Consider the following 13,548-nt stretch of genomic DNA (forward strand, 5'->3'; position numbering starts at 1 on the left):
AGAAGATAAAATCTTATTTTGTCTCCTCCTAGTCAAAAAACAAAATAACTTAGCAAAGAAGCTACAGCCAAAAAAAAGGCAATACCACAACAAACATTTTAGGGAAAATATCAACATTCACATAATTAATAATAATAATAATAAGAAGAAGAAGAAGAATCAAGCACATACAGAAAAAAAACTAGGATGAACCTCTACATATTAATAAATATAAGCTAAATATATACTCCTACTATACAACAATAAGGGGAACACTTGGAGTTACATTGTAAAGTGTTCCCTTTATTTTTTGAGCAGTATACTTTGTTTGTACATATACCTAAATTGACAAATACTCTTACAACCTTTGAGATCTTCATGAGGTGAATCCCACAGTTTTACCCCCAAATAACTGAAGGACACATCTGTTGATGTTGTACGTGCAAATTGGTTATGTAGTCACAACATGTCATAATAAGGTGTTTTCCAATGTCAATTAAATCAAATCTTCCAGACAGGTTGGTTCAGTTTCCTCTTAGGAAACCCAGCAGGTTACATCCAGTTGTTGACCAGCAGCATTCACTCCTCCTGGATGAACATGGAGCCTCAGTGGACAGTTGCTGGCAGTGAGTAGATAACTTTGCAGCAATCCCTCATACTGAGCATGCATGTAGCGACAGTGGAGAGAAAATCTCCTCTTTAATAAGAAGAGACCTCCAGCAGAATCAGGACCATCTGCTATGACCCACTGGGGGTTTGAGAGGAAAGGGAAAAACTTTGCTTAACCAGCAGGGATGTAAAGAACAAACTGAATTTGTTGGGAGCAGCGATAGATATAAAGTCTACCAGCTGCTGGGAGGAAGGATCTGTGATAACGCTTCTTTGTGCACTGAGGATGCAGCATCATTGCCCTGAAGGAGCTCTGCAGATCTGCAACTCTGTTGCATCAGAGAACGTCTGAAGGTGGCAACCTGAGGAGGTGCTGTATGAAGGTAATCTGCAGTGTAGAAGGTGAACTGGACCTGTACCAGCTCAGGTCCCTGAGGGCCCCACTTACTGCAGACCTGAGCCCCGTGTCCTCCATGTAAGACTCAGTTTAACAGATTAAGGTTCCTCCTGCTCTGATGTTACTGATTAAAGGAACGTTTTCAGAAGCTGCTCCAACAGAACCGCCTTGGTTCATAAATGGTTGGCTGACGCGTTTTTAATGAAGATCTAACATAAAAACGAAAATTCTTCTTTCTCTCAATCTGCATAGCAACTGGTCCTCATGATGCGCCGGGCTCAGCCAATCACAGCGAGCCCTTCCCGTGACGCGAGGTAGGCTGGCGTTTGGGTGACGTCACAGCAGGTGCTGACAAAGAGTAGCAAATGACAGTAAGATGTATCACTCCTCTCCACTTAGTGTGACTGTCAGGCTGACTGGCCGGACGCTGACCAGTGGCAGCTTGTCGGTAGGGGGCGCTCAGGCGCAGCCGCAGGTTTGGACACAGTAAACATAAATTACAAAACTAATTATCGCAATCGTTCTCTCATCAAATGCGTCTGACTTTTGATTTTTCAGCATTCCTTTTTTATTTTTTATTTATTTAATTATTTATATGTGTAAATCTATTTTTAATCAGCGAAGAAGGAGGCTGTATGTATGCTTTGAGACTTCCATGTGACGTCATGCTGATTTCTAATTGGTTCATCTTCTACCTCTGGCCAATCATTTTTGGCTAAAGGCAAGAATGGTGTTATTCTTTATCCAATCATATAAAATCATGAAATCTGTAAATTAAAGTCAGAATCTTTCTTTGTTGTCTTTTTTTGTCGTAAAGGTAAGTTTCAGGCTAACAATTATCCAGAAGCTCTGAGAGCCTGCAGCACCAACACAGAAGCTGAGGAGTCTGACAAACACCACAGAGTGATACCTCCTCTCTCTCGTCAGGATCTCTGCAGTCGTCCTCTCAGCTGACACGTCTGTCCGGATTCTCTGCCTGGAAACATCTGAAACTAATCGGAACCGCCGTCAGACAGAGACGGACGGACCTCACCGACTGCGAGGGCTCGGTTAGGTGGGTTCCCAGACCAGCTGCCAGGTCTGCTCTATCGGTTCTGGTCCGGTTCTGGTGCTGTAAACATGTCAGCTCCCTGCAGCAGGGGGTCCAAGTCCAGTCCTGCAGAGCTCCAGAACACCTGGACACCTGATGTCTGACCTGGCTCTGACTGGTGGCTGCAGAACCTCAGGAGTTCTCCAGGACCAGAGCCGGGCTGACCTGCTCTACAGGGGAGACATCCGGGTCCAGAGGCGTTCAGGTTTAATGGCTGCTAACTAGTTTAGGTCCAGTTAACTTTAAAAAGTTCACTTGGCTGCACTGGTTGTGCAGGTAAAGATCTGCAGAATCCACACCAGCCAGAGTTCTTTGCAACAGAGAAACTGTCCCTCATTTATATTTTAATGGGGAAATGAATGCAGAAGCGTATTGAAATATGCATAAACACGCATAAGTTCAGAGGGAAACCCAAACCCAGCTTTAATTCTCCATATTTAGACTGGACCTGAACCTCCTCTGCAGCCCCTAAAGTAACAGAACCTGCCTGCAGGTGGGTGGTCTTCAGGTGTTGCCATACCTGAAGGATCTTCATTACAGGTGGTTGAATGTGAGGTTTTTCTGAGCAGAACCTCGGTTTGGTCGGTTCTGCACCGGCAGCGTGTTGAGGTCCAGCCTGGGGAAGCATGGTGGCAGTGTACCATGATGTGGGTCGGCCGCTGAGGCCGCTGGTTACACCATCAGGGTGGAGTCCTGCTGACCAATCACACGGCAGCATTTAGGGATCCAGACGTGATGAAGAAAACTTGCTGAAGTCCAAACTGAGCACCAGAACGGAGAAGGCAGGAGATTTAAGTGTCTTTGTGCCGTGGTGCCGGATGTCTGAGTATGTCAGAACCTGCTGGGATTTGCACACACAACCTTCTATCATGTTTACAGAGGGCGACAGAAAGGCAACAGCAGCTCAAATAACCACCGGTTCCAGAACCCAGTCGCTGAAGGTCCAACATGTAGAACCTTGAAGCAGATGTTCTGCAGCAGCTGGAGAACCGAGGCTAAAAAAATTCACAGACTCACCAAAATCTGAAAATAAGAGGTTAAGTCTCTGGTCCTGGTCCGATGAGGCCGGATTTTAGCTGCAACATTCGGGTCAGAACTTGGTGGACACAACATGACAGCATAGAGCTGTAGTTCAGGTTGGTGGTGGTACCGTGGTGTGGGGAACTTCACGGTCCTCCCTGGTACCAGCTGGGCTTCATTTAAACCTCAGGGCTGGAGGGCTCTCATCTTTATGGGTCTGCAGTGTTTCCTGTAGGAGATCCAACAGCTTAACCAGAACCTTCAGGCCCAGTTTCTGCAGAACCATTCAGAGGTGAAATCTGCTGGGAGTGGGCGTGTCTCCAGACTCTGGGCTCTGATTGGACAGAAGGCAGGAAGTCCTCTAGCGGGGACTGAAAATGGCTACGACAGGATGGAGAAACAGTTAAAATCCAAACGGTTCTGAATATTTTACTGGGTCAGAACCATCGTCACACTCTACGCGGCACATTCTGGGTGAAAAGCAGAAAAATCGTTTGGTTGTAGAAAAATGATAACTGAGTCCAGCTGCCTGTGACCCGGTTAACCTTTGAACGATGGTTCTGATGGAAGGGATCCAAACAGGACCACCACAGTATTTAAGGAAATGTTTATTTTTTATTTAACAACTTCTACGTCATTCCTGTTGTATTTAAAGTTTTTAAACTTCTAAATGAGTAAAAAGTGACTCAGAATAATAATTTTAAAGAAATGATGGAATAAGGAGGTTTATCAGAGTTCCTGCTGCTCTGATGAAGCGATCTCCATCAGTTTTAGACGCAGACCGACTTTAATAGAAGCTCTGATGCAGATATGCTGTAATTAACCTGCTGCTCGCAGATTATTTATCTTAATTATTTCCTGCAGGCTGGACTCAGCTCCTTCATTAACGGAGGAGAGGATCTAAAATTAGCTCCCGGGTTTTGACTGACTGGCTGTGAGGCGGCTCTTTGGGTCGGTCCCGGTTCTGGTGGGTTATTTAGTGCCTCTGTTCCTGCTGTCGCCCCTGGGCAGGAACCCAGCGGCCGTCTCTGCGGCTCAGACACGTTAAGGTTTGGCTCGCCGGGGACAGACGAGGACAGCAGAGCAGATGAGGAGACGGATGTCACAACAGTCGACCGGGTCTGAGAGGACGGAGCTATTTTTAGCCCGATCCGCCGTCCCGCTGCGTTCTGGTCCAATCAGACAGCCGGCGAGGAGAGGGAGGCGTCTCCGCTGAATGCTGATTGCTGAGGTTCATGAATGAAGCGTTTGTTGCTGCGGCGCTCCGTCTCAGCCAGACCGCCTCAGGTTAGTGAGGATGTTCTCCTCTGCTGAGCAGCACCACGGTTTCTGCTCCGTCCACCAGAACACCAGAACACCGTCAGGGTGTCCGTCTGGGACCGTGGACCGGTTTCATCCCAGGGAGGCCGAGTGTGAGAACATTCTGCAGCGTGAGGTTCCCAGGCGGTCCTGCAGCTTGTTTGAATGTTTTTGTGACCCGAAATTAAAAGCCAATCAGAAACTGGATCAGCTGTGCAGCTCTGTGCAGAATATCATGAAATCATTCATTGAATCTAGAGAAATTTCAGGGAGAGGCTTCAGCTGGATAGTTGTGATCTCTGATCCCTCAGACGGGTCCGGATCAAGAACCTGACAGAACCATACGGACAGAGGAGACCTTTGTCTGGTTCCATCTGACGCCAACCTGTTCCAGAGGAGGAGTTGACTTCTCCCTGGGATGGACCTTCACTCAGTGGGAACAACGATCCAGAGTCTGTCGGCCCATTTAGGCAATTAAGGCAGAATCCTGGGGCCCCACGGCCTCCAAGGGGCGCCAGAAATCACAAAAAATTTCACCTTCAGTACTCATCTTAAAGTGAGTTAAATAGATTCAAATGTGAAGCAATGCTATTAACATTAACACCGGATGATAAAAGCATTTGGTAGGTCTGGATCTGTGAGGATCAGATGGATCCGTTCTGCAGATGTTGGTGGAGAAGAAGCGTCCAGCCTGGTGTCAGCGACCGGCCCTGCAGCCAGCATCTGATGCTAGGAGGTTGGATCAGAGATGGCAAAAAGTTTGAGACGCTGACTTTAAGTCACAAAAATAAGACTAAAGACTGGAGTCTTGGTTCCAGTTTTTAACTTGTGTAATGAAGAGCCGGCCGGTTAGCTACAGTCTGCTGCTGCCTTTACTGTGAAAGGTGTATTATTATTATTATTATTATTATTATTATTATTATTATTATTATTATTATTATTATTATTATTATTATTATTGGCTCATAACTACATGTTCATGTTAGCTGTAGCTTCATAATAACTGAACGCTGAGTAAAATGACTTTGGATCATTTCAGAACAAAATAAATGTAACTTGGCTTCAACATTCTCTCGTTGCTAAGCTAGCTGTTACGTTACAGAGATGCTTCCTGTTGAGAGTATCAAAATAAAAGCACTTCCTGTTCTGTTCATTCAGAAGTTTAGCACACATTTATTTACTTCCTCCACTTTGTCTCATCCATAATGTGGTAATTGATGTGGACAATCTGAAGAGCAGCAGCTGTTCATTCAGTCATTACTAAGACAAAACCACAGAAATTCAATATTAATAGTTTTTTTTTTCTATTTCTGTTATGTATATTAAAGCATAAACGACCATCTAAATGCGGTAAGGAGCTTTATTTGTTGTTACACATACAAGCTACACATAATGAAAATTCACAGATCAGCTGGAGGGTTAGTCTGGGGCGCCGCCACTAACGGGCAAAAGTGCTGACCACGGCGCCACCGTGCCTCTCGTTTTTGTGTAAATATTACATTTGATCAGCTTTGATCTGTGGATGGTAAATGATTAAAACATAAATGTTAATAAAATGTAGAATATTGAAAGATAAATATTAAAACGTTCCTGTAACAATTCAGTCTAGGTTTGGCTTGCTGCTCCATAATGATGCAGAGTTAGAGGTGACCTGGATGTTTAATGAGAAAATGTTTATTTCAGTGGTTTGGACTTGGAAAAACTGACCCATCTCTGCCTCTCTGATGGCAGCGTTAACGAAGAAAAGTCCAGCAGAGCTTTAGAGCAACATCTGCTGCCTTGGACCGACCGCTGAGACCCAGGTTCTGGTTCAGCTGCTCGGCTCTTCAGGCAGAATCAGGAAGCTTCTCATATTTAGGGCTTTCCACTCTAACGTAAATAAGAAAATACTTCATAGATTAGTTAGCAGAGATTCAGAGGCACTGTTTTTAATTTCCCAGCATGCAATTTCCTCCCACTACGAGCGCTCCCACGATGACGGTGTCGAGCAGAGGACGGTGATCCCATCAGCTGCGTCCTCTGAGCCGATCGTGTTTGATTGGATTTGTTTCCGGGACGAGATTAGAGTCCGAGCTGATAAGCAGGAGAGGCTGTGACGTCTCGTCCTCCTGCTCTCTATCTCTGTCCTTCCTCGTTACACACACACACACACACACACACACACACACACACACACACACACACACACACACACTGGTTTCTCATGCTTAAACGTATTTTATTTCCCTCTGTCATTGTGGTGCTGCATGGATCAACAATTCAAACGACAAAGTCCAGATAAAGAGTCAAATATTTATTTTGAGACAGAATTACATCCACCCACCATCTATTGTCTATATCCATTGTGCGAGACGCGGGGTAAACTCTGGACAGGTCGCCAACCACTCACTGACCCCTAAAGGCAGTTTGGAGAGACCAGTTAACCCAACATTCATGTTTTTGGACCATGGGGGGAAGCTGGAGTACCCAGAGAGAAGCCAGTCATGCACAGGGAGACGTGCAGACTCCATGCAGACTTCGGGTCAAAGCCAGGACAGACTGCTCCACCGTGCAGCCCTCAGAATAACACAGTTTGAATGAATTTAATGGTTCTGGGAGCTGCACAGATGCAGATTGAGACCAACACCCATGAGGACGGGACAAACCAGACTAACCAGGATTCTTTACAATCACTGACTAATTCAGGGAGCCAACAGAGCTGAAGGCACTGAAGGAAACTGAAAACGGCTCAGTGTGTTTCTTCCTCCTCTTGTTCTGTCAGACTCTCCGTTTTATTTTCACCTCATCAGCTTCCCGTCTGTTTTAGGGTCGATTTTAAACTTTTATTGCTCCCCTCATTTATCTGAGTTATTGAGCTTTTCTCAGACCAGGTCCTTGAGGTAAACCTTTACTCACGCTTCCACACATAAAGTCCAACGGTTGAGGCGACAGAGCTTTTTCTGTGGCTGCGTCTCGGCTCTGGAAACGCCTGCAGATCCTCCAGTTCTTCCACCTGTAGCTGAACTTTGCCTTTTTAAAATAAAGCTCAAGACTTTTATTCAGGCAGGTTTTTAATACCTAAAACTGTGGTGGCCCTCCTGGCTCTCTCTACCTTGTTGCTAACCTGTTTTCTACGTTTTATCTCCCTGTGGGCTTTTGTGATATTGTGGATATGCAAATAAGCGATTGAATGTCTCCTGTAGTCGGCAGCAATCTGATATTTTCAAACTGTTAACTGGTTTTCCTGCTCAGGTCTGAAAACCGATGATGGGAGGAGGTCAGAGTCACGAGAAGGATCCTGAGGAGGGAAGAGGAGCAGCTGAAGAACATCAGGAGTCTAACCAGTCTAAAGGTCAAGCCTCTGAAGGTATTATTAATACATTTATATAAAAGTATTAAACTGGCCGCTGCTGAATGATGATTCGGCCGTTTTCCTTCACAGAACATCATCTGAACACGTTTCTGCTTGTTGCTCCAGCTATAAACGTGCTTCTCCTCCTCAGAGACGCCAGGTGAGCTGCCCCAGTGCAGGATGGGAAGCAGGAAGGTGGACGACATGTGCTTCATGATCTCCTGCACCAACTGGTACTGAACGGATGAGGACTGCTGAGGATGCTCCGTTCTAGCTTTGCTTCCGTCAGACCCGCTGCTGCTTTGGTGTTGAGGGTTTATTTCTGCTCAGATTCAGCCGAACGTCCCAGAAACGGACCTGCAGGAAGGTTTGATCCTAAATCTGCAGGAGAGTAACAGCCAGCCGTCGCTTAGCGATGCAGATCTTAGTCTATCGAAGGAAAAGCTGAGCAGCTGCTGCGGTGAGGCTGAATGATGAAGTCCAGACCTTGCAGTGTTTCAGTGGAGAATCATATGATGGACGAGGATTCATGGAGTCACCCGTCCTACAAAGGCTCATCAACCTGGAACTAAAATCGCTGCACATGGCTGCAAACTGAGGCCAGAAGCTGAAATTACAGATTAGTTTTATAAATTAGTAACAAAGCTCTGAAGACTGAAGGTTTAACATTCTTGGTTCAGGAACATTTGGTGGAAACCTGCTGCTGTTGAGTTTTCCATCTTTCTACTGAAATGCTTCAGTTTTTCCACAGCTTTGATAGAAATGATTTAACTTCCTGCTCAGTAAAATCAGCTGCTGGGTAAACTGGTGTGAAGGTGATTTATCTGTTGGTCTGATGCAAAATAAAGATGAAATTACAAAATAAAGGATTCCTGATGTTTATCAGAGTATGATCCACATCAGGTAAAATTTTTATTTTAGCAAGAAACGTTTTATAGAAATGCATAAATAGTAAAATAATTGTTACTGTTTTTAACTAAGATTTAAGCAGAATGGAGAAAAGTTACTTTTTGAAAATCCTGCTGCAGCAGACACAAAGGTAGTAATTTAACATCCTCTATCTACCTTGTTAACCTTTTTTCATATCTTTAAAAAAAACAAACATTTCTATGACTCTTGTGAGATAAAACCTGAAAGAACCTGAACGGTAAGCAGCTCCCATCAGAAGTCACCTGTTAGTAACCAGAGGTCGGCTGTTCTCTGATGTTCTGGTTCTGGCCTCAGAGGTTCTTTAGAGAACAACCAGCATCGTGAAGACCAAGGAACCTGACAACGAGCTGTTTGGCCTACATGCAAAACTAATCCGGAGCAACTGGAGAGGAAACATCTGTAAGGGAATATTAACTATAGGACGGGTTTACCACCCTGGACCAGGTGTGAAGGGGAGAAAAAGCAAAAAGGAACCAGGAATCGGTCTGAGGACAAATAAAACAAGAAAGATTTACACCAAGATCTCAGGAAGAGAACCTGAGAGGCGGTCCTTAGGCGTAACTGGGCTGGAAATAATTAATAAAAACCTGTAATTATGTGCCTGTCATTACAATCAAGGTGTGATAATTTATCTAATTATCCATCAGAAGATGCTGATCATTTCCTCTCATTAACAGAACTTCATCCTGTCTGAGCTGCATAAAGTGGAGCAGGAATTGATTCATGTTCTAAAAACATTCAGTGGAATTCCTTTTTTTGTTTTTATGTCTCCTGTCTGTCAGTGTAGCATCAATAATTATTGTCTTAATGCCAAAAACAGGTTTTACTTTCACCAGTGGAGCCTTACTGCTTTCACCATAGAGCTCCGTTTGATTTATATATGAAAGAAGCTTTTTTAGATTTTATTGTGGGACTATTCCATGTTAAACGGGTAGAAGAGGAAAAAAGGATAGAAACAGACGCTATGCTAAAAAGGGAGAAAAGGTGAAAGAGGAAAGGGAGAGAGTGATAGAACATCCTCTGAGTCTGCTTCTACACCTGCAGAGAGAGATATAAAGAACAGCAGAACCAGCTGATAAAGTATTACAGGAACAACCAACACCTTGATACCATCACTGAAGAATATACAGGATTAATTAATACGACATGTAGAAAGTGACAGCTGAATATAATAACAGGATTAATTAATACGACATGTAGAAAGTGACAGCTGAATATAATAACAGGATTAATTAATACGACATGTAGAAAGTGACAGCTGAAGGTAATAACAGGATTAATTAATACGACATGTAGAAAGTGACAGCTGAAGATAATAACAGGATTAATTAATACGACATGTAGAAAGTGACAGTTGAAGATAATAACAGGATTAATTAATACGACATGTAGAAAGTGACAGCTGAAGATAATAACAGGATTAATTAATACGACATGTAGAAAGTGACAGCTGGAGATAATAACAGGGATTAATTAATACGACATGTAGAAAGTGACAGCTGAAGATAATAACAGGGTTTATGGATAGAAGTGAGTCTGTAGTACCTGGATCTACCTGAAGGTGTTGGTGAGAGTGAACTTGTGTCTGTGAGGTTTATCCATGAGGAAAATGCTCAGCAGTGATTGTGAGGAACCAAAGACCCCCAGAGCACCGAGACAGACGCTGGGGAACCAGAACTAGAACCAGAACCCCAGATGCCCGAAGGGACCCCCAGAGCAAAGGAGCCCAAGAGGGGCCAACACAGAGAAAGCTGCCCCCCCACACTGAGATGTCCAGAACCAACGTTTCCCTGTAATCTGGACCGTCTCCTCCTCAGGTCCACAGATCCAACCCAGTAGCATTTAGCGCCTGGCCTGCTGGTGTTGCTGCTGGAGTGTCAGGATTTCCCCACCGGTACCGTTTAAAATTACCCACCAATGTATCACCATGGAGATCGTATCAATTATTCACGACGCAGTCGCTGGCGACCTTTAAAGACTCAGTAATCTTTTATTTTCTGAGCGGTTCTGACCAGGGAGAACCACTGAACATTCCCGTTCTCTAGGATTTTAGATAAATCCCGACTCTGAGCTGATCAGGAACCAGACAGAGTTCTGGCTCAGACGTCATAGAACGCTGATCAGGGTTTAAAAGAGGAAAACATCAGAAGATAAAGACTGTGGAGCTTTTGGGAATGCAGTAAATCAGGAGGATTAAAGTTAATGAGAAACAGGCCAACAGAACACGGTGGAGGGTCCATCATGCTGAGGGATTACAGCCTTTCATCACTGAGAGAAACAGTCCTGTTGTTTACCTGGTGGATTATTCAGTGAGGTGCAGCTGTTGGGACGACCAGGTGAGAAGCTGCTGTCAGGATGGCAAAGTCAGTGGAGAACCCTGGTTTTCTCTGGCCTGCCTAAACCGCTCCCTACAGCCGTCTTTTCCATTCTGTTCATTTTCACAAACACAAGAAGGTAATTATTTAAGTCCATCAGCGTTATTGTGCTTCCACTACGAAGGTTAACATTTGGTTTTCTTTGGAAGGAGAAGCTGGAGATGTTTTCTCAGCTCATTCTGACGTAAACTGTCTGGACTGAGGCATCTGAGGTGGAGACGCTCCGCTGGGATGTGGAACGTTTATTTCAGTCACGATGAGCTCCAGTCCTCGAGGAACGCTGTTCTGCACCAGAACCAGAACCAGGACCAGAACCAGGACCATCATGGATGCTGAGGTTTGGGTCTGTTGGACCTGGAACGCATCTAAAGGCTGCAGGACACCGACAGTAACTCAGCAACGTTCTTCAGAACTTCCTGTTGGCCACAAACAGAACATTAATAATAAATCTGTGGATTCTGGACACATCAGCTTTTAACCCAGCAGATGGAAGATGTTTGATGGACCAACAGGTAGATTTATGACACTTATCTGACTGATTCTGTAGCTGATTATGTTGCCGATGTTCCAGAACACGTCAGAAACCTGTAGAAATTCATTAAATCTAAGCACCAAGAGGGTAAAGTACCAAATATATCCCAATGCAAACAAAAAATATGAGATAAAATGAAAGCAATTATCTGTTAAAAGCAATAAAAAGCAGCAAAAAGTCGTGAGAGAAAAAGACCAAAATACAGACAAACTAGCAGAAGTTTTAAAGGATATCAACCTTAAATGGTTATTTCCAAATTAGAATATTTATATATTTAGCACAGTTGAATTTAACATAACTGGAGGGAGCAGCAGTTCAGTAATCTGAACTTTTCAGACGTGCTTAGAACATATTTCACTGAAAAAATCTGATTTAATCAATGTTTTTGTATTTTCAGGACCTGAGAAAGACACCAAAGCATGAAAGGACCTCCACCGTGATTCAGGCGTTAGCTTTAATCAGCCTGATCCACTACGTTCCTAACGAGGTCCAATATATATTTTTTTATTTTAACAATGTTTGAAACTTAAACTTTAACTTTAAAGTTGGTAATATTCTAATTTTACAGCTTTTATGTTTAATATTTCAGAATTTCATACACATCATTATTATTTCTTTTCATTATAGCCGAGGTTAAAATAAAAGGTTAAAACCACCGTGGTTCTATGGAGCATTTATGTGCAAACAGCATGTTATCAGTCAGCAGATCAGAGTCCAAACTGTGCGACTGTTTTATCTCAGAGACGTTTAAATCCAGTCATCAACACACAAGTCAATAAAACGATGAATTCTGCACTTTTATTGACATTTCTTAGAACATGGTGCTGATGATACAGAACCGGTGCCGGACAGTCGCACAAACCCAAAGAGAGAAAAACAGAATAAAACATTTTCCAGAATAAAACCTTTCAAAACAAACCTGGAATAAAAAAAAAACAGAAACATGCCTTTTCTTGATGAGATCTTTCCTGAAAATGTTGCAAACAAGAAAAACGATAAAAACGCTTTAAAGCGATCGTCTGTTTTTGTATTTACAACATGAGCCGACATCTGACCCGTCAAATGACCACAGGTTTAAAAAAAACGGCCCATTATTCTGCTTTTCAAAACCAAGATCTGATATTTTTTTGTTCGTTTTCATTTTATAATCAACCCATTTATTCAAAAAACCCAAAACCAAACATAAATCTACAGTTATTTACAGAAAAATCTGTTTGTTTGATAAGAAAATCCAACTGAGATCAACGTTAAAGCTTTCTGATGAGTCAGCAGTTATTCAGTCAGTAGAAAGTCGGCCCAGAACGTCCGACATGATGTTGTTCTTCAACATCTCGGTAAAAAAAGACGAGAACAGAAACTAAAAACGACAGGAAAGTTAACGACAGAGGAAACTGTTCTCTGTTTTCTCAAGGTTCTCCAGGTTCTCCAGGTTCTGATCAACGTGGATCCAGCAGGAAAACTAACTCAAAATAATTAAACAAAGCATGAATCTTTGTTTTTTTTTTTATTTCTTTTACATTATATTGATTTTATTTTGAAGATCTCTTTTATCATTAAATGTCTTTGCTACTTTTAAAAGTTTTCCCTCCATTATGTGTTCACTTCTTTTCAATTAATTTCCTAGAAATAACAAATTAAAATAAAGCTTAACTCTCCTGAAAGGTGCTGAAAAATTACAGTTTAAGATGTTCAAGTATAAATATTTTAATATTTCTAAAATAAGCTGAGGATCATTCAACGTTGAAAACTGTGATGTTTTACTAAAGATCTGCAGATTTTAAAGCAATCAGATTATATATTTTTTGTCTAAGATGAGTTTAGCTAATTTACATAATTTTTATTAAACATCACTTTTTAATGAAACATACAGTATATTAACATATTTGCTCAGAAATCTGCAAAACAAATGAAAAAACAAATTTTTCTTAATTATTTTAAACGTGTTTGGCATCTTGAAATTCCTTGATTTTTGTGTTTCTGTGAGCG

General features: G+C 42.7%; 1 long non-coding RNA gene across 1 annotated transcript; it reads left to right on the forward strand.

Annotated features, from left to right (window-relative positions):
- Positions 1–1,910: 1,910 nt before the first annotated feature.
- LOC105915811 lies at positions 1,911–8,591 on the forward strand. Its single transcript, XR_001165020.3, has 3 exons — positions 1,911–2,039; positions 7,626–7,740; positions 7,877–8,591. It is a non-coding gene; the product is annotated as an uncharacterized LOC105915811 (long non-coding RNA).
- Positions 8,592–13,548: the final 4,957 nt, after the last annotated feature.

The sequence above is a fragment of the Fundulus heteroclitus genome, chromosome 20 (assembly GCF_011125445.2).
Source record: "Fundulus heteroclitus isolate FHET01 chromosome 20, MU-UCD_Fhet_4.1, whole genome shotgun sequence".
Classification (NCBI taxonomy): Eukaryota; Metazoa; Chordata; class Actinopteri; order Cyprinodontiformes; family Fundulidae; genus Fundulus; species Fundulus heteroclitus.